Source organism: Globicephala melas, chromosome 5 (assembly GCF_963455315.2).
Source record: "Globicephala melas chromosome 5, mGloMel1.2, whole genome shotgun sequence".
NCBI classification, from domain to species: domain Eukaryota; kingdom Metazoa; phylum Chordata; class Mammalia; order Artiodactyla; family Delphinidae; genus Globicephala; species Globicephala melas.
The window spans coordinates 138580811-138606117 of record NC_083318.1 but is presented as its reverse complement, the minus strand read 5'-3'; the positions used below and the strand labels follow the sequence as shown (position 1 = coordinate 138606117).

Sequence of the window (25307 nt, the reverse complement as noted above, 5' to 3'; positions counted from 1 at the left end):
CGACAACTGCGTGTGTGCAGCGTTCCCTCGGGGTGAATTCTGCACTCCTTTCTGGGAAATACACCAGCATGTGAATGAGAACGGTACACGCTAGAGGAATAGCTTTTCATCTACTCTAATTTATTTTTCTAAAAATACATCTTTTATCTATACCTAGATATTTTAATCATTGATGCCAGAAAACTTCTTGTGACATGACTGTGGCTTGTAACCCCTTAGGTGAAAATTGCTGATAGGTGGTTCATCAATTCCTCTCTATACATGGACACCCAACTTCAAAAGCTGATTACTGAAAACATCTCTTTATCTCAGGGAGATCGTAAAGCCACCTAATCAAATTCTACCAATTCTTAGCACTGCACAGATACATGTACAGCACTCTTCAAGCTTGTTCTTCCTTCCTTCCTTCCTTCCTTCCTTCCTTCCTTCCTTCTTTCCTTCCTTCCTTCCTTCCTCCTTTCCTTCCTTCCTTTCTTCCTTCCTTCCCTCCTTCCCTCCTTCCTTCCTTCCTTCCCTCGTTCCTTCCCTCCTTTCCTTCCTTCCCTCCTTCCTTCTTTCTTTCCTTCCTTCCTTCCTTCCTCCTTTCCTTCCTTCCTCCTTCCTTCCTTCCTTCCTTCCTCCCTCCTTTCCTTCCTTCCCTCCTTCCTTCCAACCTTCCTTCCTTCCTTCCTTCCTTCCTTCCCTCCCTCCCTCCCTCCCTCCCTCCCTCCTTCCTTCCTTCCTTCCTTTCTCATTATAAAAATAAATATTGAGAGACTACTATATGCAGGGCCCTAGGTGACTGAGAGACAAAGCAGACAAAATTCACTGCCATTTTGGGATACAGAAAATAAAAAAGTACACACAATAAATAAGTGGAGGGTGTATGTATTAACTGAGAAAATGAATGCTAAGGATAAATGGGGAAAAAATGGGACCTGTAAACAGGGGTAATGGAAGCTTCTTTCTTAATAGGTTTATGGTGAATGAAGGAATACATTATATAAAGCATGATTTTATACAAATGCTTATAGTTATATCAGTATGAAGTGGAAATCTTTGAGTGATTTATAAATAAATGTATATATTTCCAAAGTGGAAAAACTCAAATCATTAAGATTTTTATCTTCTATAATTGTTAAAGTCATCAGAGGACCTTATAAAAATATTGTGTTTATATTTGTATTTAAATATTCGAATTTGAAGGAAGCAGTACAGTTAAGTGATAAGTGAAAGCAAGCAAATATATGTGAGCTAATTTTAATAGATAATTTTCTTCTATTGATTTGTTTAACAGTTAACATTTGTTTTGGCCATCTTTTTGATTATCTAATTATTAAACTGACTTTTAAACAGTAAACCTCTACTGGAAGATACTTACTTGTTGTCACCATTTTAAAACTAGCATAAAATTTTAAAGTTATAATTCTAAAGAGTTATGGGTTTTTCAGGGATTATTGAAATAACAGGACCAAAAATAATAACTTTATAAAATTCAGACTTTTTTTAAGAGAGTTTAAGATTCACAACAAAATAGAGAAGATAATGAGATTTCCTACTTGCCCCTTGCTCCCAAACGTGCATAGCTTTTTCCAGTATCAATATCCCTACTGGAAGGTACATTTGTTACAAATGTCAAACCTACATTGACACATCATAGTCACCCATACAAAGTCCATACTTTACATTATAGTTCCCTCTTGGTGTTACATTTCTATCATCCTTATGATATCATACGGAGTATTTTCACTGCCTTAAAAATCCTCTGTGTGCTGCCTGTTCATCCCTCTTCCACCCAACACCTGGTACCACTGATCCTTTTACTGTCTTCGTAGTTTTGCCTTTCCAGAGTGTCATATAGTTGGAATTAAATGGTATGTAACTTTTTGAAACTAACTTCTTTCTCTTAGTCACATGCATTTAAGGTTCCTCCATGTCTTTCCATAACTTGATAGATCATTTTTTGTTGCTGAATAATACTCAATTGTATGGATGTATCACAGTTTATTGAAATTTTCACCTATTGAAAGACGTCTTGGTTGCTTCCAAGTTTTGCCAATTATGAATAAAGAAGCTCTAAACATCCACACTCAGGTTTTAGGGTAGATGTACCTTTTCAACTACTTTGGGGAATACCAAGGCGTATGATTGCTGAATTGTAATAAGAGTATTCTTAGTTTTATAAGAAATCGACACATTATCTTCCTAGTAGCTGTACCATTTTACATTCCCACAGGCATGAATGAGAGTCCCTGTTGCTTCAAACCCTCACCAGCATTTGGTGCTGTCAGTGTCCAGGTTGTGGCCATTCTGACAGGTGTATGGTAGCATCTCACTGCTGTTTTAACTTGCATTTCCCTAATGACACATGATATGAAGCCTCTTTTAATATGCTTATTTTCAAATAGTTTATCTTTTTTGGTGAAGTATCTATTAAGATTTTAATTTTAATGAAGTCCTGCTTATCCATTATTTTGTTCATGGATCATGTCTTTAGTGTCATATCTAAAAAGTCATTGCCATACCCAACTTATCTAGGTTTTCTCCTGTGTTCTACAGGCATTCTGTTTTTACATTTTACATTTAAGTCTGTGATCCATTTTGAGTGAATGTTTGTGAAGGGCGTATGGCTTGTGTTTCGATTCTTATTTTTCTTTTTTTTTGCATGTGGATATCCACTTGTTCCAGCACCATTTGTTAAAAAGACTATCTTTGCTTTATTGTATACATTTTGCTCTTTTTTCAAAGATCAGTTGATTGTATGTATGTGGGTCTATTTCTGGGCTCTCTATGCTATTCCATTGATCTATTTGACTTTCCTTTCACAAGTACCACACTGTATTGATGACTATGTCTTTACAGAATGTCTTGAAGTGGGCTAATGTCAGTCATCCAACTTTGTTTTTCTCCTTCAACATTTTGCTGCTGTTCTGGATCTTTTGCCTCTCCACATAAACTTCAGAATAAGTGTGTTTATAGCAATAAAATAACTTTCGAGGATTTTGATTGGTGTTGCTTTGAATATATAGAGCAAGTTGAGAAGAACTGACATCTTAATAATATTCTCTTCTTATCCATGAACATAAAATATCTATCCATTATTTAGTTCTTTGATTCTGTTCATCAAAGTGTGTAGTTTCCTCATATAGATCTTGTACATATTTTGTTAGATTTATGCCTAAATATTTCATTTTCTTGGATGCTAATGTGAAAGGTATTGTGTTTCTAATTTTAAATTCGACTGGTTCATTTCTGGAATATAGGAAAATGATTGACTTTGGCTCATTGAGTTTGTATCCTGCAACATTGCTATCATCACTTATTAGTCCCAGGAGTTTTCCAGTCTGTTCTTTCAGATTTTCTACATGGATGATCACATTGTTGGCAAAGATACTTCCTTTCTTACCTCCCAATCTGTATAACCCTTTATTTTTCCTTTTCTTGTCTAATTGCATTAGTGAGGACTTCCAGTACAGTGTTGGAAAGGGGTGGTGAGAGAGGACGTCTTTGCCTTGGTCCTGACCTTAATGGAAAGCTTTGAGTTTCTCTCCAGTAATTATCATGGTGCTCATTCTTTTTCTTTTTAACATCTTTATTGGAGTTCAATTGCTTTAAAATGGTGTGTTAGTTTCTGCTTTAGAACAAAGTGAATCACCTATACATACATCCCCATATCTCCTCCCTCTTGTGTCTCCCTCCCACCCTCCCTATCCCACCCCTCTAGGTGGACACAAAGCACCAAGCTGATCTCCCTGCACTATGTGGCTGAGTCCCACTAGCTATCTATTTTACATTTGGTAGTGTATATATGTCAATGCTGCTCTCTCACTTTTTCCCAGCTTACCCTTCCCCCACCCCGTGTCCTCAAGTCCTTTTATTCCTGTCCGGCCCCTAGGTTCTTCATAACCTTTTTTTTTTTTTAGATGCCATATATATGTGTTAGTATACGATAGTTATTTTCCTCTTTCTGACTTACTTCCCTCTGTATGACAGTCTCTAGGTCCATCCACCTAACTACAAAAAAATTTCATTTTTTTAAAATTCTATTCTTTATTTATTTTATCTTACTTTTAAATTGAAGTATTGTTAATTTACAATATTGTGTTAATGTCAGGTGTACAGCAATGTGATTCAGTTATATGTACATATTTTTTCTTTTTCATATTCCTTTCAATTATGGTTTTTTTAACATCTTTATTGGGGTATAATTGCTTTACAATGGTGTGTTAGTTTCTGCTTTAAAACAAAATGAATCAGTTATACATATATATATGTTCCCATATCTCTTCCCTCTTGCATCTCCCTCCCTCCCACACTCCCTATTTTCATTTCTTTTTATGGCTGAGTAATATTCCATTGTATATATGTGTCACATCTTCTTTATCCATTCATCTGTCTATGGACACTTAGGTTGCTCCCATGCCCTGGCTACTGTAAATAGAACTGCAATGAACATTGTGGTACACGACCCTTTTTGAATTATGGTTTTCTCAGGGTAAATGCCCAGTAGTGGGATTGCTCGATCGTATGGTAGTTCTATTTTTAGTTTTTTAAGGAACCTCCATACTGTTCCCCATAGTGGCTGTATCAATTTACATTCCCACCAACAGTGCAAGAGGGTTCCATTTTCTCCACACCCTCTCCAGCATTTATTGTTTCTAGATATTTTGATGATGGCCATTCTGACTGATGTGAGGTGATACCTCATTGTACTTTAGCATTTCTCTAATGAGTAGTGATGTTGAGCATCCTTTCATGTGTTTGTTGGTAATCTGTATATTTTCTTTGGAGAAATGTCTAATTAGGTCTTCTGCCCATTTGTGGATTGGGTTGTTTTTTTTTTTGTTTTTTTTTTTGTGGTACACGGGCCCCTCACTGCTGTGGCCTCTCCCACTGCAGAGCACAGGCTCCGGATGCACAGGCTCAGCGGCCATGGCTCATGGGCCCAGCCGCTCCGCGGCATGTGGGATCCTCCCGGACCGGGGCACGAACCCACGTCCCCTGCATCGGCAGGCGGACTCCCAACTGCTGCGCCACCAGGGAAGCCCTGTTTGTTTTTTTGATATTGAGCTGCATGAGATGCTTGTAAATTTTGGAGATTAATCCTTTGTCGAATATTCATTTGCAAATATTTTCTCCCATTCTGAGGGCTGTCTTTTCATCTTGTTTATGGTTTCCTTTGTTGTGCAAGAGTTTTTTTGTTTCACTAGGTCCCATTTATTTATTTTTGTTTTTATTTCCATTTTTCTAGGACATGGTCAAAAAGGATCTTGCTGTGATTTATGGCATAGAGTGTTCTGTCTATGTTTTCCGCTAAGAGTTTTATAGTGTCTGGCCTTACATTTAGGTCTTTAATCTATTCTGAGCTTATCTTTGTGTATGGTGTTAGGGATTGTTCTAATTTCATTCTTTTACATGTAGCTGTCCAGTTTTCCTAGCACCACTTATTGAAGAGGCTGTCTTTTCTCCATTGTATACTCTTGCCTCCTTTACCAAAAATAAGGTGACCATATATGTGTAAGTTTATCTCTGGGCTTTCTATCTTGTTCCATTGATCTATATTTTTGTTTTTGTGCCAGTGCCATACTCTCTAGATGACTGTAGCTTTGTAGTATAGTCTGAGGTCAGGGACCCTGATTCCTCCAGCTCCGTTTTTGCTTCTCAAGATTAATTTGGCTATTCAGGGTCTTTTGTGTTTCCATACAAATTGTGAATTTTTTTGTTCTAGTTCTTTCAAAAATGCCTTTGAGGGCCTCTCTAGTGGCACAGTGGTTGAGAGTCTGCCTGCCAATGCAGGGGACACGGGTTCGTGCCCTGGTCCGGGAAGATCCCACATGCCGCAGAGTGGCTGGGCCTGTGAGCCATGGCTGCTGAGCCTGCGCATCCAGAGCCTTTGCTCTGCAATGGGAGAGGCCCAACAGTGAGAGCCCGCGTACCACACACACACAAAAAAAGCCTTTGGTAGTTTGGTAGGGATTTCATTGAATCTGTAGAGCGCTTTGGGTAGTATACTCATTTTCACAATGTTGATTCTTCTAATCCAAGAACATGGTATATCCTACATCTGTTTGCATCATCTTTAATTTCTTTCATCAGTGTCTTATAGTTTTCTGCATACAGGTCTTCTGGCTCCTTAGGTATGTTTATTCCTAGGTATTTTATTCTTATTGTTGCAATGTTAAATGGGAGTGTTTCCTTAATTTCTCTTTCAGATTTTTCATCATTAGTTTATAGGAATGCAAGAGATTTCTGTGCATTAATTTTGTATCCTGCTACTTTACTAAATTCATTGATTAGCTATTAGATTTCTGGTAGCATCTTTAGGATTCTCTATGTATAATACCATGTCATCTGCAAACAGTGACAGCTTTACTTCTTTTCTGATTTGGATTCCATTTATTTCTTTTTCTTCTCTGATTGCTGTGACTAAAACTTCCAAAACTATGTTGAATAATAGTGGTGAGAGTGGACAACCTTGTCTTTTTCCTGATCTTAGAGGAAATGGTTTCAGTTTTTCACCATTGAAAATGTTGTTGGCTGTGGGTTTGTCATATATGACGTTTATTATGTGGAGGTAAGATCACTCTATGTCTACTTTCTGGAGGGTTTTATCACAAATGTGTGTTGAATTTTGTCGAAAGCTTTCTCTGCATCAGTTGTGATGATCATATAGTTTTTCTCCTTTAATTTGTTAATAAGGCTTATTACATTGATTGATTTGCATATGTTGAAGAATCCTTGTATTCCTGGTCTAAACACTTAAGCATGGTGAGTGATCCTTTTAATGTGCTGTTGGATTCTGTTTGCTAGTATTTTGTTGAGGAGTTTTACATCTGTGTTCATCAGTGATATTGGCCTGTAGTTTTCCTTCTTTGTGACAACTTTGTCTGGTTTGGTTATCAACATGATGGCGGCCTCATAGAATGAGTTTGGGCGTGTTCCTCTCTCTGCTATATTTTGGAAGAGTTTGAGAAGAATAGGTGTTAGCTCTTCTCTAAATGTTTGATAGAATTCGCCTCTGAAGCCATCTGGTCCTGGGCTTTTGTTTGTTAGAAGATTTTTAATCAGAGTCTCAATTGCAGTGCCTGTGATTGGTCTGCTTATATTTTCTATTTCTTCCTGGTTCAGTCTCAGAAGGTTGTGCTTTTCTAAGAATTTGTCCATTTCTTCCAGATTGTCCATTTTATTGGCATTTAGTTTCTTGTAGTAATCTCTCATGATCCTGTGTATCTCTGCAGTGTCAGCTGTTACTTCTCCATTTTCATTTCTAATTCTATTGATTTGAGTCTTTTCCCTTTTTTTCTTGATGAGTCTGGCTAATGGGTTATCAATTTTCTTTATCTTCTCAAAGAACCAGCTTTCAGTTTTATTGATCTTTGCTATCATTTCCTTCATTTCTTTTTCATTTATTTCTGATCTGATCTTTATGATTTCTTTCCTCCTGCTAACTTTGGGGTTTTTTTGTTTTTCTTTCTCTAATTGCCTTAGGTGTAAGGTTAGGTTGTTTATTTGAGATGTTTCTTGTCTCTTTAGGTAGGATTGTATTGCTATAAACTTCCCTCTTAGAACTGCTTTTGCTGCATCCCATAGGTTTTGGTCGTCATGTTTTCATTGTCATTTGCTTCTATGTATTTTTTGATTTTCTCTTTGATTTTTTCACTGATCTCTTGGTTATTAAGTAGTGTATTGTTTAGGCTCCATGTGTTTGTATATTTTACAGTTTTTTTTCCTGTAATTGATATCTAGTGTCATAACCTTGTGCTTACAAAAGATACTTGATACGATTTCAATTTTCTTAAAAGTACCAGGGCTTGATTTGTGACCCAAGATATGATATATCCTGGAGAATGTTCCATGAGCACTTGAGAAGAGAGTGTATTCTGTTGTTTTTGGATGGAATGTCCCATAAATATCAATTAAGTCCATCTTGTTTAATATATCATTTAAAGTTTGTGTTTACTTACTTATTTTCATTTTGGATGACATGTCCATTGGTAAAAGTGGGGTGTTAAAGTCCCCTATTATGATTGTGCTACTGTCAATTTCCCCTTTTATGGCTGTTAACTTTTGTCTTATGTATTGAGGTGCTCCTATGTTGGGTGCATAGGGATTTATAATTGTTTTATCTTCTTCTTGGATTGATCCCTTGATCATTGTGTAGTGTCCTTCTTTCTCTCTTGTAATAGTCTTTGTTTTAAAGTCTATTTTGTCTGATATGAGAATTGCTACTCCAGCTTTCTTTTGATTTCCATTTGCGTGGAATATCTTTTTCCATCCCCTCACTTTCAGTCTGTGTGTGTCCCTAGGTCTGAAGTGGGTCTCTTGTAGACAGCATGTATGCAGGTCTTGTTTTTGTATCCATTCAGCCAGTCTATGTCTTTTGGTGGGAGCATTTAATCCATTTACATTTAAGATAATTATCAATATGTATGCTCCTATTACCATTTTCATAATTGTTTGGGGTTTGTTACTGTAGGTCTTTTCCTTCTCTTCTGTTTCCTGCCTAGAGAAGTTCCTTTAGCATTTGCTGTAAAGCTGGTTTGGTGGTGCTGTATTCTCTTAGCTTTTGTTTGTCTGTAAAGGTTTTAATTTCTCTGTCGAATCTGAATGATATCCTTGCTGGGTAGAGTAATCTTGGTTGTAGGTTTTTCCCTTTCATCAGTTTAAATATGTCTTGCCACTCCCTTCTGGTTTGCAGAGTTTCTGCCAAAAGCTCAGCTGTTAACCTTATGGGGATTCCCTTGTATGTTATTTGTTACTTTTAATATTTTTTGTTTGTGTTTAATTTTTGATAGCTTGATTAATATGTGTCTTAGCATGTTTCTTCTTGGTTTTATCCTGTATGGAACTCTCTATGATTCCTGGACTTGATTAACTATTTTCTTTCCCATATTAGGGAAGTTTTCAACTATAATCTCTTCAAATATTTTCTCAGTCCCTTTCTTTTTCTCTTTTTTTCTTCTGGGTTCCCTATAATTCGAATGTTGGTGCATTTATTGTTGTCCCAGAGGTCTCTGAGACTGTCCACAATTCTTTTCATTCTTTTTTCTTTATTCTGTTCTGCAGTATTATCTCCACTATTTTGTCTTCCAGGTCACTTATTTGTTCTTCTGCCACAGTTATTCTGCTATTGATCCCTTCTAGAGGATTTTTAATTTAATTTATTATGTTGTTCATCATTGTTTGTTTGCTCTTTAGTTCTTCTAGGTCCTTGTTAAATGTTTCTTGTATTTTCTCCATTATATTTCCAAGATTTTGGATCATCTTTACTATCATTACTCTGATTTCTTTTTCAGGTAGACTGCCTATTTCCTCTTAATTTGTTTGGTCTGGTGGGTTTTTACCTTGCTCCTTCATCTGCTGTGTGTTTCTCTGTCTTCTCATTTTGCTTAACGTACTGTGTTTTGGGTCTCCTTTTCACAGGTTACAGGTTCGTAGTTCCCGTTGTTTTTGGTGTCTGCCCCTAGTGGCTAAGGGTGGTCCAGTGGGTTGTGTAGGCTTCCTGGTGGAGGGGACTGGTGCCTATGTTCTGGTGGATGAGGCCAGCCTTGTATTTCTGGTGGGCAGGACTGCATCCGGTGATGTGTTTTGGGGTGTCTGTGACCTTATTATGATTTTAGGCAGCCTCTCTGCTAAAGGATTGGTAGATTGCTAGTTGTTTGGCATAGGGTGTCCAGCACTGGTGCTTGCTGGTCCTTGAGTGGAGCCCTGTCTTAGCGTTGAGATGGAGATCTCTGGGAGAGCTCTCGCCATTTGATATTACATGGAGCTGGGAGGTATCTGGTGGACCAGTGTCCTGAACTCAGTTCTCCCACCTCAGAGGCACAGGCCTGACAGCCGTCCTGAGCACCAAGACCCTGTTAGCCACACAGCCAGGTACGTGGGGAGTTTCTTGCCTTTTGGGAAGTCTGAGGTCTTCTGCCAGTGTTCATTAGGTGTTCTGTAGGAGTTGTTCCACATGTAGATGTATTTGTGGGGAGGAAGGTTATCTCCATGTCTTACTCCTCTGCGATCTTGAAGGTCTCCCTCTAGGCAAAGCCTTCTAAGCTCCAACTCACCCACTCCTGCCCAGATACCGTTGACGTCACGGGATTCCCGCTATCTCATTGGTTGACATTTCCTCTCCCTGCTCGTGCATGGGAAGGAGGGAGAGCTGTGGTCCCTGGGGGTCAGGGAAGTGGTTTCTGTGGTGACTGAAAACTGGCTGCACCCGAAGCACCCACCATGGTGCTCATTCTTAAACTTTTAAGGGCAAAGAATGATTTCTATCAAAATTGATGATTCTTGCGTTTGCAGAATCACATTCAGGTGCTTAACTCTATCTAAATGCGGTGATATGTTTAAAAAATATTTTTACATTAAAAAATAATAATATAGCACAAGAATTGACAGAAAGTTAAATTAGGGCCACGATCAGTAACTGCTGATACTAAAATTGAACCTAAAACACAGAGTAGAGGTGCTACAAAATGAACTCAGACTATAAGTTCCATGAAGAAAAGAACTATTGCTGGGATTAACTGATATAAATCTTAGAATGTATATGTACTTTATAGCCTAAGATGAATTACTTATTGTATGTGTGAATGAACATATAAGTGTCCTGGATGGTAGATAGCAATTTTGCTTTCATTTTCTTTCCTGGAGCAACTATCCACAAAAAAAGAACTTCTTCCCAGAGAAGCTTAGTTGTATTGAGTAAAGTAGTAAAGGGAAGAATCATTCCTACAGGTCACAGCTAATTGTTTCTTGGGAAAATTAAGGGAAAAAAGGACAGGACTGAGCAGTTTTTTAAAGTTCCATTATTTCACAAAAGTCAGTTCACCAGAATTAAAATTCTGAAGACTATATCATGTTTTTGATATTGTAAAAAGACATTCTCTGGCTGAGCCAAAGGGCCCTGGTAAGAAGACAAAGGCTTTGTGAAAGAAATAGTTTTGAGTGTACCTTGGTTGCCCCAGACCTGCAGCAGAAGCTCAGATTACTGCTGCCCATGCACCCTGGTTTCACCTCTAATGAGGGAAGTTGCTACCAGCACCTAGAAACAGTGTTATGTTCTTGTTATCTTAGGTCTCCATGTGAGAAATGCTTATTTCACATACACACGGGTAGAGAATTATTTGCATGTATCAACTGTCCCATTTACAAAATAATAAACTGTGTTAATTGAAGTTGGAAGTATTGGAACCAAATCATACTTGCCTTGTTTACAGTGGAAAATAAAGTTTAACAAGGAGACGTATATTACATTGTATAGGTAACAAAACTTTAAAAATCAATATAATTGTATTTAATATTAGTTGATCTTCAAGAATAGCCTTGATTTCTACTTTTATTTTTTTTTGGTACAATTGTATATCAGTTCAAATTTCTAAGATTCCTAAGTCAGGATGGTCATCCCTTCTTGCTGGGCTTCAAGCTGAAACTATATAACAATAGCAAACATTGTACTATGTTACCTAAAGAATAATATAATAAGGATTTAAGTTATGCAGTACAGTTTAACATTATTACTGGAACTGAGAAAATGGGAGATCAAAATGAACCAATGGAATTATCAATAAAGTTTTATAGACTCTTTACTATCAGTCAAAAATTGAAGGAATTTCTACTTATTAACATCTTATGGCATTGATACACTTTGATTTATATTTAAAGCCTGTATTTAATTTCTATCAACTAAATGTAGACTTCAAACTTGTGATTTTCCCATAAGTAAGCTTTCTAATGCAATTAATCATCCTGTTTCTTTAATTATAAAGATCTGATAGAATTTCACACATGTTATCACAGTGGGACTTGCAAATATGCAAATATTAAGAATGTATATATACTTTTTGACCCATTACCTAGTTTGACACCATTAATTGAACACTTCTGTGATCGCAGTCTGAGAATGATGTCAGTAAAATTGTCTGAAACACTCCACAGGAGGTGTTATAAGTCTAGGATGCCCATTCTCATCATTAATTTTCAGATCATTTATTTCACATGAAAAGAACACTAAAGACTTTCAAAGTGCATATTATACGTTCAAATGTGCTCACTTTTATTAAACAGCCTTGACAAATTCTATAGTTAAATCTTTATTAAGTAAACATCATTTTTCCCAGAAAATTGACATTGCACTTAAACGTTGTCATATTTTTAAAATATCTCTTTAAATGATTGATATTCACAGAAGTTGGAGGCTTCTAGTGTTTGTAAATTTGGTTGACGATCCAAGTAAGAAGCAGTGGGAACAAAAGCACGTCAGAGAAAACGTAGAGCAGAAGCTGAAAACCTATCAGGAAACGAAACATCAATTACATGCCGGTCTCAAAATTTAGGATCACTAGGTAATAAAAATGGAGGGTTGAATTTTATCGAATGAAATGGAGGAATGCATTCAGCAAGTGACCTGATTAAATTCACAGACCATATTGATTTCAAAGTTTATTTTTTAAATATCTAGATGTAAATTAAAAATTACACTTTGAGAGTTGTGTTTATTTCTTCTTGCTTTTTAAACAATGGTTTGAGTATCATCAGGTAAATGCAGTTGGGGTCTTTTAGAGAAAATTGTTGTTTGACAAGAAATAACTTGGCAGTTTCATTATGTTCGAATGTGTTGTCCGTCCACCCAACCGCACCTTCAAACGTGTTAGGGAATTGGCTTCCTGCGTTGCCTTAACCCTAGATAAAGTGAGGTGGGTACAAGTAGGAAAGAAAATTTTGTCTCATGCAGACAATTTTACTTAACATTTAATGCATTCGTAAATTTAATTTAAGATAGTCTTCCATGCAAAATATACTGAATGCCTTACGTGTTGGAGACATTTAGAAGTTTCAGTGATTTATTTTGTGCTGACACCAGAAATTCAATGCATACATTTATGAGATTGAAACATGTGCTGTGAATATAATGCTCCAACATTTCAGTGATTTCAGAGTATAGAAATACAGTCTTCACTAGCCTGAGAGCTCATGTTAGCCTAGCCAGACCCTTTCCCAGCAAGGGATTTCAACCCTGGATACATGTCAGAAACTCACTTAGAATTTTGAGATACCTAAACCCCCATTCCCAGGTTCCCAAACAGAGCGATTCCATGGTGATTCTATGGCGATAGCTCCTAAACATCACTTTTTGTTAAGGACCTCAGGTGCACCCGGGATGGCAAACCATTCACCTGAGAAATGAAGTAAAGTGACAGCCTTCTCTACCATCTTTCTTCACACAGAGCAGCAATTTTCAACTGGGGACAATTGTGTTTGGGGACAGTTGGCAAAGTCTGGAAACATTCTTGGTTGTTACACTTTAGGGGTATGGTTGGCATCTGGAAGGGAGAGGCCAATAATGTGGATGAATATCCTACAAGGCACAGTCCCATGCAGGAAGAATTGACTTGGACCAGAGCACCAATAGGATCAAGGCTGAAACATCCTGAGATAGAGTCACTAGTTTCTCATGACCTGGGAGACTGAAGACCAAATCTATGTATCTATAATAATTTTTAAAATACCTGCTATTTATTTTCTCACTCTAAAAACTCTAAGAAAGAATAAGAGAATTTCCCCTTTATTTTCAACTTTAGTTTGCTGTTTCTACTGCTGCTTATCTCGCCTGCTGAAAGCGGCTCTTTTGTCCCTTTCCTGTTTACCCATTTCTGTCCCCCTCTAACCTTAAAAACCTAATTATAGGAATGAGGTCATTGGGCAATTTAACCTAACTCTTGACTTACACTCTCCCGAATGCACACCATGTCTTGCCTAACCTGTTGATTCCTTTCCCAGACAAAAAGAAGGAAGAAAGAAGAATTCAGTAGTTAAAGAATGAGTAGCTCTCCACCTCCAACTGCGCCCTTAGCAATCCTGCAGGCAGATCACATGGGCAAGATGACATCTGAAGAACGTCAGCCAGCCTGCACACAATGGAGAAGGATGCAGAACCCAACCTCCTGCCTCATTGACTCATTGAGATTCTCCCCCTTTTCTCCCTTGGAACAATGTCCTGGCTGAGCAGAATCTTCAGAGTTGTTCTCTGGACACGAGTCCACTTTCTCCCTAGGTGGCCAGCTTTTCTGATTAAAGCACCCTTCTTTTCTACTGACACTTGTCTCTCAAATTATTGGCGTTTGAGCAGCGAGCAGCCTAACCTGAGTTCAATAACAAGGAGAACAGCCCGTCTGAAAGTGGATGGATAAGAAAATAGTTGCAGGCAACTCCACCCTCCCTTCCTCCTTTCCTTCCCTCATTTCTTCCTTTCTTCCTTCCTTCATTGTTTTTGCATATTTAACTATTACTTATATGTTGCCAAAGCAATTGCATTGTTAGGTTAAATAATAACTACAAGTTAAAAAAAAAGAAACCAATCAAAGCAAGCAACCATGATGGAGAGAGCTGAATACAGACTGCATTATTGATTATCTGCCCATATATCCTCATTGTGATCTTGTATAGGCAGCCAAGAAAATAACACACTTTCAGAGGAAATCACATTTTAGCACTGCTATGAAAAAAATAAATAAATGAAAATAAATAAATAAATATATAAATAGCCATCTAATTATGAAAAATGTACTAATTTTTTTAAATAATAAGCTTGTCAAAAATAGATAAATTATAAATTATAATAGATAATTACTATTGTGAGGCAGTTTGAGGTAGGAGATGAGAGAAGTTGGTCAGACATGAAATAATTTGAACTTGAAAGCGAGGTCAGGGTTAGAGAGTTCAGATGCTGTTTGCTTGGTGGGAAAGAATTGCCTTCAGTGAAGACAGTGTAAGGAAGAGCAGAAAAGATGAGAAAACAGCTTTAGTAAAGGGACAATTTTTACGTTAAAAAATGAACATCAAGTCTATACACAAAGGGCAAAACACTAATCAAAAGTTGTACAATTATTTGATGTTTTAGTTGATGAGTAGAATTCAAGCAAATGGGTGTATTTCCTCCATCGTCAAAGGTTTTATCACAGGGAGGAAAAGAGGCAGTTTAAATTATCTAGATATTTATTTTACCCCTATTATATTAAATTAGCATTCCTAAAGCCTCAATGGTCTTTTGCTTGTAGAGTGAGGTAAGTCAGAAAGAGAAAAACAAATACCCTATGCTAACACATATATATGGAATCTAAAAAAAATTGGTTCTGACAAACCAAGGGACAGAACAGGAATAAAGACGCAGACATAGAGGATGGACTTGAGGACAGGGGGAAGGGGAAATGGTAAGCTGGGATGAAGTGAGAGAGTGGCAAGGACATATGTACACTACCAAATGTAAAATAGATAGCTAGTGGGAAGCAGCCGCATAGCACAGGGAGATCAGCTCGGTGCTTTGTGACCACCTAGAGGGGTGGGATAGGGAGGGTGGGAGGGAGGGAGATGCAACAGGGAAGAGATATGGGAACATATGTATATGTATAACTGATTCACTTTGTTATAAAGCAGAAACTAACACACCATTGTAAAGCAATTATACTCCAATAAAGATGTTAAAAAAAAAAAAAGATAATATGACTCCAGTTTCCTCCAGTAAAGGGAATTGTAGACTTGACCTCCTAGTGATTAATTACAAACTCTAGGTAACTCAGGGTCTCAGAGCTTCCATGAGGACCTGCAGCTGGACAGGAGCAGCCATGTCCAGGGATGGCGCTAGGATTGCCAGGCCCTCAGCTTTCAGTAGGCTCACACCCCATCGGGGCAAAGGTTAATTGGTGCAAGTCTATGTTGCTCATATACTTAGGCTAAAACTTTTCTTAAAGATCTTTGTCTCTATGTCATAATTGCCCTGTTCTTGGGACTGTGCTTTGCCTTGTTTTCTGGTTTGAACCCTTTGCTGAGGCTGCAGACCCGTGCTGGCTCCCAGCCCCAAGCAGCTCCCGTTGCCCTCTCCTCCCTACAGCACAGCCTCTGGTCTCTGAAGTGGTGAGCAGAGGAGAGTGAGGTACATAAAGTGAGTGATATTAATGAACTCAAGCTCTCCAAGTGAGCGAGTGAGTGAAAGCACAACATCTAAAGAACAAACACTTGGTAAAGCAGTCCGTGATTCTTGACCCCAAACTAAGTCTTTTTCTGGATCATAAGAGAACAAGGCAGCATTCATCATTTGCATCTTGCATGTAAAAAACAGAATGAAATATTCACAGTGATGCAAGTTGGCTTTGAAATTAGCCATCCTTGGCTGACCCCAGTCAGCAAATTGGCACATTCACTGGAAATGATGCTCAAAGCAGCTCACCGGAGGACTGGGGAAAGCAGGTTCGGCTTCTCTGACAGAATATACGGCAGCGTTGCCTTTGGAATTTACATTCACGCTTGACACTCTAAACATGGAGATGTGCAGAAAGATGAGAGTGCCCTACATTCAAATTTAATTAATTAATTTCTTTTATGAGCTGATTGATCTAATAACAAGTCTACTTACCTCAGATTTTAAAATAGCCCATGGAGTGCCTCATTCCACGCTGTGAAGTACTTCCGGGTGGAGTATCAAAGAAACTTAAATTAAATCCGTGCATCTTATGGTTGGGGGTAGCTCACTAGGAAGATGCTGATAGAATAGCTATGGGCCAAAAGGAAGATGAGGCTGGTCTTTGGCTCAGGGCCTCCTCCACACAGCCTTTTACTCTCCCCAACCGTCATCATCCCCATCTGCAGACTTCTGTAACACCAGGCAATTAAATAACAAGTGGGCCTTAGAACAGTAAAATTCCGGAGACCCTCCTTCTATAGCCATCCTCAAAGACATATACATTTAACGATGAGAATTTCAAGCTAAAATGATGGGGGCAAGCTTCAGGGGGACGCAGCTGCGGAGGGTGGCGTCCCTTACTGTTGATTAGTAGGACCAGCCTGAGGCTGGAGGAGCTTGAGGTCCATCCTCTGTGCTTCACGGGAGGCATTAGCTGTTTGGCGAACTAATTCTTTTCTTATTTTCTGTATTTATTTTTTATACTTCTGGCGCCTCTTCTTCCTCAGCGTATTTGTTCACATTACCTCCAAATTCCTTATGTATGTTGTATTCAATGTTGAAAAGAGAATACCAACCACTTTATTGTAATCATTGACCTGCGATTAATAGAAAAAGTAAGTAGTTTGGAAACTATTCTTACACAGAAACATGCATCATATTTAAAACCCTATTATATAATGTCAAACTTGGACCACTTTTTGATAAAATCCATTCATCTTGAGATCCTTACACTTGACAAAAATGTCATTTACCAGTTAATCGCTTGCACAATATTCATTGTCTTGAATATGTTTGGTAAACAATCTTTAAATAGCTATTTGACCTCAGATGTCAGTGGGTCGGCCCTAAGAGTTGTAATTGCTTGACCCAACATTGCTGCATGAATATATAGGCTCCTGTCTCCTGTTAGAGACAGGAGCCTGTATAAACAGGATTAAGTTCAAGGGAAATCACATGGAAAAAAAAATATAGACCACAAATACCAGGTGGGACAAGTTTGCTCTTGTGCAAGTATTTTAGGACACATTTAGAAATGGTCACCCGTGACCACTGGGTAAGCGTGAATCAGCACAGTGGAACTACAATGAATAAGGCAAGTCACACAGTGACACGTGAACCGAAAAATACAGAGCTGTCACCCATTTTGACTAATCCACAGTTCACCAGAAGTAATAAATTACACTTTGGGGGGAAAGGAAGTGTAATATAATCAGTATTTTAAGATGTCAAAGTCAATTTCTGCCTTCTAGAAAGTTCTGAATGTTAACTTGTGTGGCTACAAGTGAGAACTATAGAAATAGTTGAATGAAAATAAAAATTACACTTAAATCATCTTAAAAACCCAAGTACCAAATCTTTGTCTAACTTCACTGTTGAAACAGATTTATGTCTATAAACTGATGTTTGATGAAAGAAAGAGCAGGACTTTAAGGGCAAATCTTTAGTTTGAATAAAAATAACAAGGAATTGTTAGGTAAACATCATAAGAAAATACATGTCTCTTTCAGGATGTCACTGCATAACTTCTGCATATATTCTGAATCTACTTTTTATTCTTTAATAGAGTTTAATATTTTTCTCCATCAGCATCTTCTATATTATGTTCTATATGATTCTTGTTGCTAGGGAAATGGCCTCATTTCTATTTTTTGTATGATTACTGCTTTTATGAGGGGATGTTGTCAACTTGTGTAACTTGGTCAAGTGATGAGAAACTGGACCAAAGTCTCTTGTGTTATTAGCATGTTTATTGACTCTGTGGATAATACATCATTTACAAATAAATACATTTCTTTTTAGTTCTTATTCCTCATTTCCATTTTTTTATTAAGTTTGCCAGGACCTCTATTACTATTTTTATCAGAAAGAGAATTTATCTCAAAAATCTGCAAGAAACAGCATAGTTAACTGGGAGACTCATTGCATTTAAGAATAGGAATAAGGGGCTTCCCTGGTGGTGCAGTGGTTAAGAATCTGCCTGCCAATGCAGGGGACACGGGTTCGAGCCCTGGTCTGGGAAGATCCCACATGCCGCGGAGCTACCAAGCCTGTGAGCCACAACTACTGAGCCTGTGCGTCTGGAGCCTGTGCTCCACAACGGGAGAAGCCATGACAGTGAGAGGCCCGCGCACCGCGATGAAGAGTGGCCCCCGCTCGCCGGAACTGGAGAAAGCCCTTGCACAGAAACGAAGACCCAACACTGCCAAAAATAAATAAATTAATTAAAAAAAAAAAAGAATAGGAATAAGGCAAAGATCTCCATTATTATGTATTTTTTGTATTTAAATAATTCTTCATATTTATTAACTTAAACTTAATAATTGTATATTCCAATCTTCTATCCCTATTTCAATTACATTAATGGAAATTGGTGCTCTATTTCTTCTTACACCAATTTTTACATTTTGCATTCTTTCTGAAATGTATATATTTAGTCTTTTTTTGCAACTGTTTAGCTAATACATTTTGAATTTCAAAATTCCATTGTAAACTGTTCAACTTCTCATAGATTGTGTTCATCTCTTCTCTTATTTTGTGTAGAATATATTTTAATGTCTTTCTTTTTGAAAGCTTTGTTTTCAATAATTATAAGGCAAAACCACTTCAAAAATCCCATTGATGATAAGTAGCAAAGAGAGGAGAGATTTACTGCCATGGCACAAGCATTTTTGTATTAATAGCTTCATCACATAATTTTTGAAATGTATCTATGATAGCTGTGTATACTTAAAAATGTTTGTAAATGTTAACAACTAGCTTATATTTAGATTGATAGAATATTGCAGTTGGTATAGTCAAAATTATGAGTCATGTGTGCATCGCCACCAATTCCAAACACATTTCTATTCCAACGCTTTCTTAATTCAGCACAATAATGTCTGTGTCATGATGCTGTGCTCCCAGGAAATTACTATTCTTATTATCACTGCAAATAAACATTTAATATTCAATGTTGAATCCCTAACTCAAAATACCACTCAAATTTTCAAAGCTTTGATTTCAAAAATTGGATTACAGCGTCAAACAATTATTGGAATTAACTGTTTTTTTTTCTATTTTAAGCATCATATGATAATAATATAAAACTGGCATCTTTCACATTTTTGAAATTCTTCTTCTGTTAATGGAGCCAACTATCCCTTCCCTGTTTGTAAATGCATAAAGAAAACTTGGAATAAAATATGAGCTGAGGGCTTCCTTGGTGGCGCAGTGGTTGAGAGTCCGCCTGCCGATGCAGGGGACATGGGTTCGTGCCCCGGTCTGGGAAGATCCCACGTGCCGCGGAGCGGCTGGGCTCGTGAGCCATGGCCGCTGAGCCTGCGCGTCCGGAGCCTGTGCTCCGCAACAGGAGAGGCCACAGCAGTGAGAGGCCCGCGTACCGCAAAAAAAAATATATGAGCTGAGTTTAGAAGAGCCAATTGTTTTAAGTGAAACATCACTTTTACAGGATGTTATGTGAATGCAGGTGTCTCACCTTTCATCATGGTATTAATACAACTCCTAAGTTTTGAAGTTAGAGCTGACATTTTTTCAGCAGCATTTTTTCTTTGGTTTTTCATGTGGTACATGACACGACCCTGATGCTGGATATTAAATATCCACAAATATTTTTGCAGGTTACATGCTTATCCTCAACTTCCTTGAGGACTGCAAACTGAGTTTACAAATTCTTCTTATGCTTGCAATTTTGTTTTTGAGTTCATTACTGTGGAAGGGCTTATTCGACTGGAATTGATGTATTGGGCACACAGAATGAACACAGGATGGGGACACATGAGGCCCAAAGAGACCATTCTAGACACTGGGAGGGGGAAGGGTAGGCTGGGACGAAATGAGAGAGTAACATGGACATATATACACTACCAAATGTAAAATAGATAGCTAGTGGGAAGCAGCCGCATAGCACAGGGAGACCAGCTCGGTGCTCTGTGACCACCTAGAGGGGTGGGATAGGGAGGGCGGGAGGGAGATGCAAGAGGGAGGGGATATGGAGATATATGTATGTGTATAGCTGATTCACTTTGTTATACAGCAGAAACTAACACAACATTGTAAAGCAATTATACTCCAATAAAGATGTTAAAAAATAAATAAATAGAGTGAGGCTTCCTAGAGGAATTCAGTCGCCTCATGATCTTTATTAACTTTCATGTTTAAAATATAGGAAAGATAGAAATAATTAATTAATCCAATATTTCTCTCAAATATGGTTTTGTTTAGGGCCCTAACTTTTTAAACATGTCTTTAAAAAATAAAACCAGAAAGAAAAGAGCAAAACTCTTCCAAGGAGTATGCCCAGGAACTACTGTAAAGTCTCAAATGAAAGATGGGAGAGACCAAGTTCCTTTATTAATATTGTGTGATCTCAAAAAGTGTGTCAAAGTGCCTTCAGTTCAAAAGTGAAATATTTTGTCATCTTTCATTAAACTTGATTCTGCCCATTTTGGAGTACCTAAGAAGTGATGTGCTAGGGCCTTGCCTAATTCCTACTCCTGTTACTGCAACTTTATGGGTTTTTAAAATGAAAGTTAAAAATCATGGAAATAGTTGAATTAACCCCTTAATTTTCATAACTTCAGTCAATCTTTTTTTTTAAGTCATGTCCAGAATTGTGCGTACAGGTGATTTGCACTACAAAAATCACACCACAGTACACCCTACAACTCCCCTGATGGTTAAAAGAAACAGAAAAAACGTAGAAGACAGCAATTCTTAGAAACTTGGATCCTACTGATATGCTGCATTTATCTTTTATAACACCCACAGTCTCTTTATCATAATTAAATCATATTGCCACTACATTTTCTTTTTGAATTAAGCAATTGTTTTAGGGTAAGATATTCATTTTTTGCTGAAAGTTGCAGTTAGAGAGAAATCATTCAAAACAGCCTAGTTCTTAAAGACACATAATTTGTTCAGGCAAAATATGCCAGGATATAAGACTAGGAGAATGACCCACGCATATGCAACAAATAATCATTGGACAGAGTTAGAAATTTCAAGAGAACTAGCTGTCAACCGTTGAAATACTTCTTCTGCTCAAGTTCACTTATACATTCATTGATTCATTGTTAAAAGTGAACAAAACTGGTATTTGTAGAACGCTCTGCCTTAAGGAAGACTCAGAACAATTTTGACATTGCCACAAAATTCAAGAAAGGTCGAAACTGAAGCACCACCGTGACGAAGCTTCACATGCAAACATACTCTGAACAGTGAGAGAGATGTCATAACTAATATTTTAGCCAAATGTCATAGATTGGTCATTACTGGTGATTTTTTAACTTTAGTAACAATGTATGCATTCATTTTTTCCATAAAATACTTGATCTTCACATTAGTATGAGTTAGCTGGACTTCTACCTCAATCCTTTGGAAGCTATCTTCTTATTTTACTTTATTTGTAATAAGAATATTCCTTTTTTATGTAGGTATGTTCAAATCATCTTCTACTTTTCAGTGCCCTGTGTGAAAAAAAAATGTGGAGATGTAAAGTTTAAGTGTCTTTGAATGCCTATAGAAAATGACGGTGCCTAGGCAAACGTGCCGTTTACACCCTATCACACAACTACGAGTGAGGGTTTGGTCCATTTTTAACAACGACAGTTCTCTTAGAAGTGGACATGGTATCTTCAGATGAGGATGACTGACCTCCCACCAGAAGAGTGCATGTTTTTTTTTTCCAGTAGAGTGGATGAGTTTGCAGTTGTACATCTACACTCTTTGTCTTGTTTCTCCTTATGACCAGTGACACATGTGTAAGAGTTAACCATGAACTTGAGACATGAAAGACACAACAATGGCAAAAAGCCAACCTAACCAGCCAAAAAAGAGATCAAACCTGTGATCTGACCCTTATTAGCCCCACACTCAAAGCAAGTGAGTTAATCATTCACAGACTAATGGGGCCCAGACTACATTTATTAGCTTGTCTTTAAGTTTCTCCTAGCTTAGCCTCATGTATGGATAAGCAATTAGTAAAAGCTATCCTATCACAACATATTTAAGGGCAATATTTTTTTGCCAAATATTTGTAATTTTTGTTGTTCCCAAACTTGTATGTTGCAAATTTTCCATATGTTAATAATCATAAACTTATTTTAAATATTTAAATATGAATATTTTCATTGCTGGGAAACTCATGGACACGAAGACTTTTAAAAAAGCTTACTACTCGTTTTATGAAAAAAAGTAGGGATAAGCGACCATTACTTGGGAAATCAACCAAACGATGCCGCCTGTGTTAGACTGTTTCCCACTGAAAGTACCATATTTTCAGGACATGAGCTGTCCCAGAGCAACCCTACAATATTACTAGGTAAACCATCTCATTATACAACGAGTAAAACCAATACAATTGAGCAGGGAAGACACTTCATCTTTGGGGAGAAAATGACTTTATGTATTTATGTATGTATGCATTTATTTTTAGGAAAATAGTTAGAAAATTCATGAGGTGAGTAATGAAGAGCCTAAAAGGAATAAAGTTCAAAAGTTTTAACAAATGTACAGGAGTTCCTGGTATGAAGAGAAGATCTGGCCACTTGGCAAGAATACAGAGCAAGAGATGGAAAAATTACCTGAGGACTTTTTAACAGCAGGACAGTATAATATTAAATTTTAAAGATGTTTTCTGTTGTTATAATGTGAGCTCTAATACCATGGTCTTAAACTCTGACAGACAGTTTTACAGAGATCCCTTATTGAAATATAATATATGTTTGTGGGAATATTCATGGCAATGATGATGATATTTATGTTGATATGTCATCATGATGAAATTAAGGTTAAATAATAATCTACTATTACTAAGTGCTCACTAGATGTCAGGCATTGTATTGACTGCCTTAAATCATCAATCCTCATATAGCCCTTGAGACGGTAGAATTTTTATATCTCTTTTACAAATGAAGAAACTGAGACATAAAAAAAGGTTAAAATACATGTTTTTTTTGTTTTATTTTTCCAAATATCAGATTCTTAATTTGGAAGATTCACCATCTTGTGAGTCTTTTAAAATTTTTTTTAAATTAAAGTATTGTTGACTTACAATGTTGCATTAGTTTCAGGTGTACAGCAAAGTGATTCATTTATACATATATATATATCTATCTTTTTCAGATTCTTCCCCCTTATAGGTTATTACAATATATTAAGTAGAGTTCCCTGTACTATACAGTAGGTCCTTGTTGGTTATCTATTTTACATACAGTAGTGTGTATATGTTAATCCCAAACTCCTAATTATTTCCTCCCCACCCTTTCCCCTTTGGTAACATAAGTTTGTTTTCTACAACTGTGACTCTTTCTGTTTTGTGTATAAGTTCATTTATATCATTTTTTAAAGTTTCACCATATAAGTGATATCATATGGTATTTGTTTTTCTCTTTCTGACTTACTTCACTTAGTATGACAATCTCTAGGTCCATCCATGTTGCTGCAAATGGCATCATTTCATTCTTTTTTATGGCTGAGTAGTATTCCATTGTATAAATATACGACAAGTCTTTGAAAGACAAGGCTTTGGTGCCTCTACAGAAAGCAAACGTTTACACCCCGTTGATTTAGGTACTAAAAGGCAACTGAGGTTTATCAAATGAAAGGCTCCAGCCAGGACGTTGAATCCCCAGCAAGCAATGCAAAGATGCAGGATTTCTCAAAATCCTTTCATGGTTGCATGTTCACAGGGCCATCTATTAACTGGCAGCTCTGATTTCTGTCACTTTACTTCCTGTCTTGGTTCCTGCGTCTCAAGTTTACCCAGAGGTACATCAATTCTGTAAATTGATAGCCACGTAATCCATTTTCTGCTTTGGTTATTTGACTAATATGGCTTTGGTAGGAATGAATGAAAAGCCACAGGGGACTGTTGAAGAAAGTAATTGTGCAGAAGCAGAAGATGGGAGTTGACTTTGAACAGTGATTTGTCAAAGAAAAAATGATGTATGAAAAAGAAGCAAAACAACAAGAAGAAAAGATTGAAAAAATGGAAGTTGAAGATGTGAAAATTATGCTATTAAAAAGCAGGCAGAGATCCTGCAAGAGTCCCGGATAATGACCCCAGGTTGCCAGCACAGGTTGGAAGCTGCATATACTGATCTTCTGCAGCTATTAGAGAGTGAAAAAGACTTGGAAGAAGCTGAGGAATATAAGGAGGTACATTTAGTACTGGATTCAGTGAAGTTACAAGCCTGAAGTTTTTCTATATAGGGTGATTTTTTGCATTAAGTCCTGGGATCCATTCCACACTTCATTATTTTTGGGAACTCATAGATATTTCCAGGGCACCAGGGTTGATGCGCCAGCTGGTACGGCACAGCTCTGGGGTGGCCCCCGTGGTGGCTCGTGGCCAGGGTGACCGTGGTTGGCTGCATTGCACTGTGACGTTTCAGTGTCATGCCACTTGTGGGATACCTTCAATGTCACTGCTGAGCAGGCCACGGATTCCTTAGCATGTGGGAGAGAACTCACTTAACAGTGTCTCTAACTTATATATAGGTTACCTGCGTGAGGTCAGAAACTGGACTCCTTCTAATCGAGGCATTTATCGTAGAAGAAACTGATTCAGTAGTGATACCGACCAGGGTTCTTGGCCTCCTTGATCAATAGAAATTGACTAGAGGCCAGAGAAGAAATTCAGGCAAGGCTTTATTGGGGCCCCTGCTGCAGCATGAGGGAAGGAGAACAAACAACAGGTTTTCTTGCTGGCTCGCTCCCTGAGGGGGGATGAACTAGTTCCTTATAAGGCATGAGGGCAGGGGTGTGTCCAGGGCTGGGGTCGGAGGGGCAGCTTAGGTGTTCTGCCCGCCCCTTAGGTGGTGTTGAGTGGAGGGGGCGTGTGTAGTTCCCTGTTTTGTTCCCGAACCCCTGCTTTTGC

At 37.7% G+C, this 25307-nt stretch overlaps 1 pseudogene; it reads left to right on the top strand.

The window, feature by feature from the left end:
- The first annotated feature begins 24353 nt into the window (after positions 1-24353).
- Positions 24354-24630, top strand: LOC115858168 (tubulin-specific chaperone A pseudogene; annotated as a pseudogene).
- Positions 24631-25307: the final 677 nt, after the last annotated feature.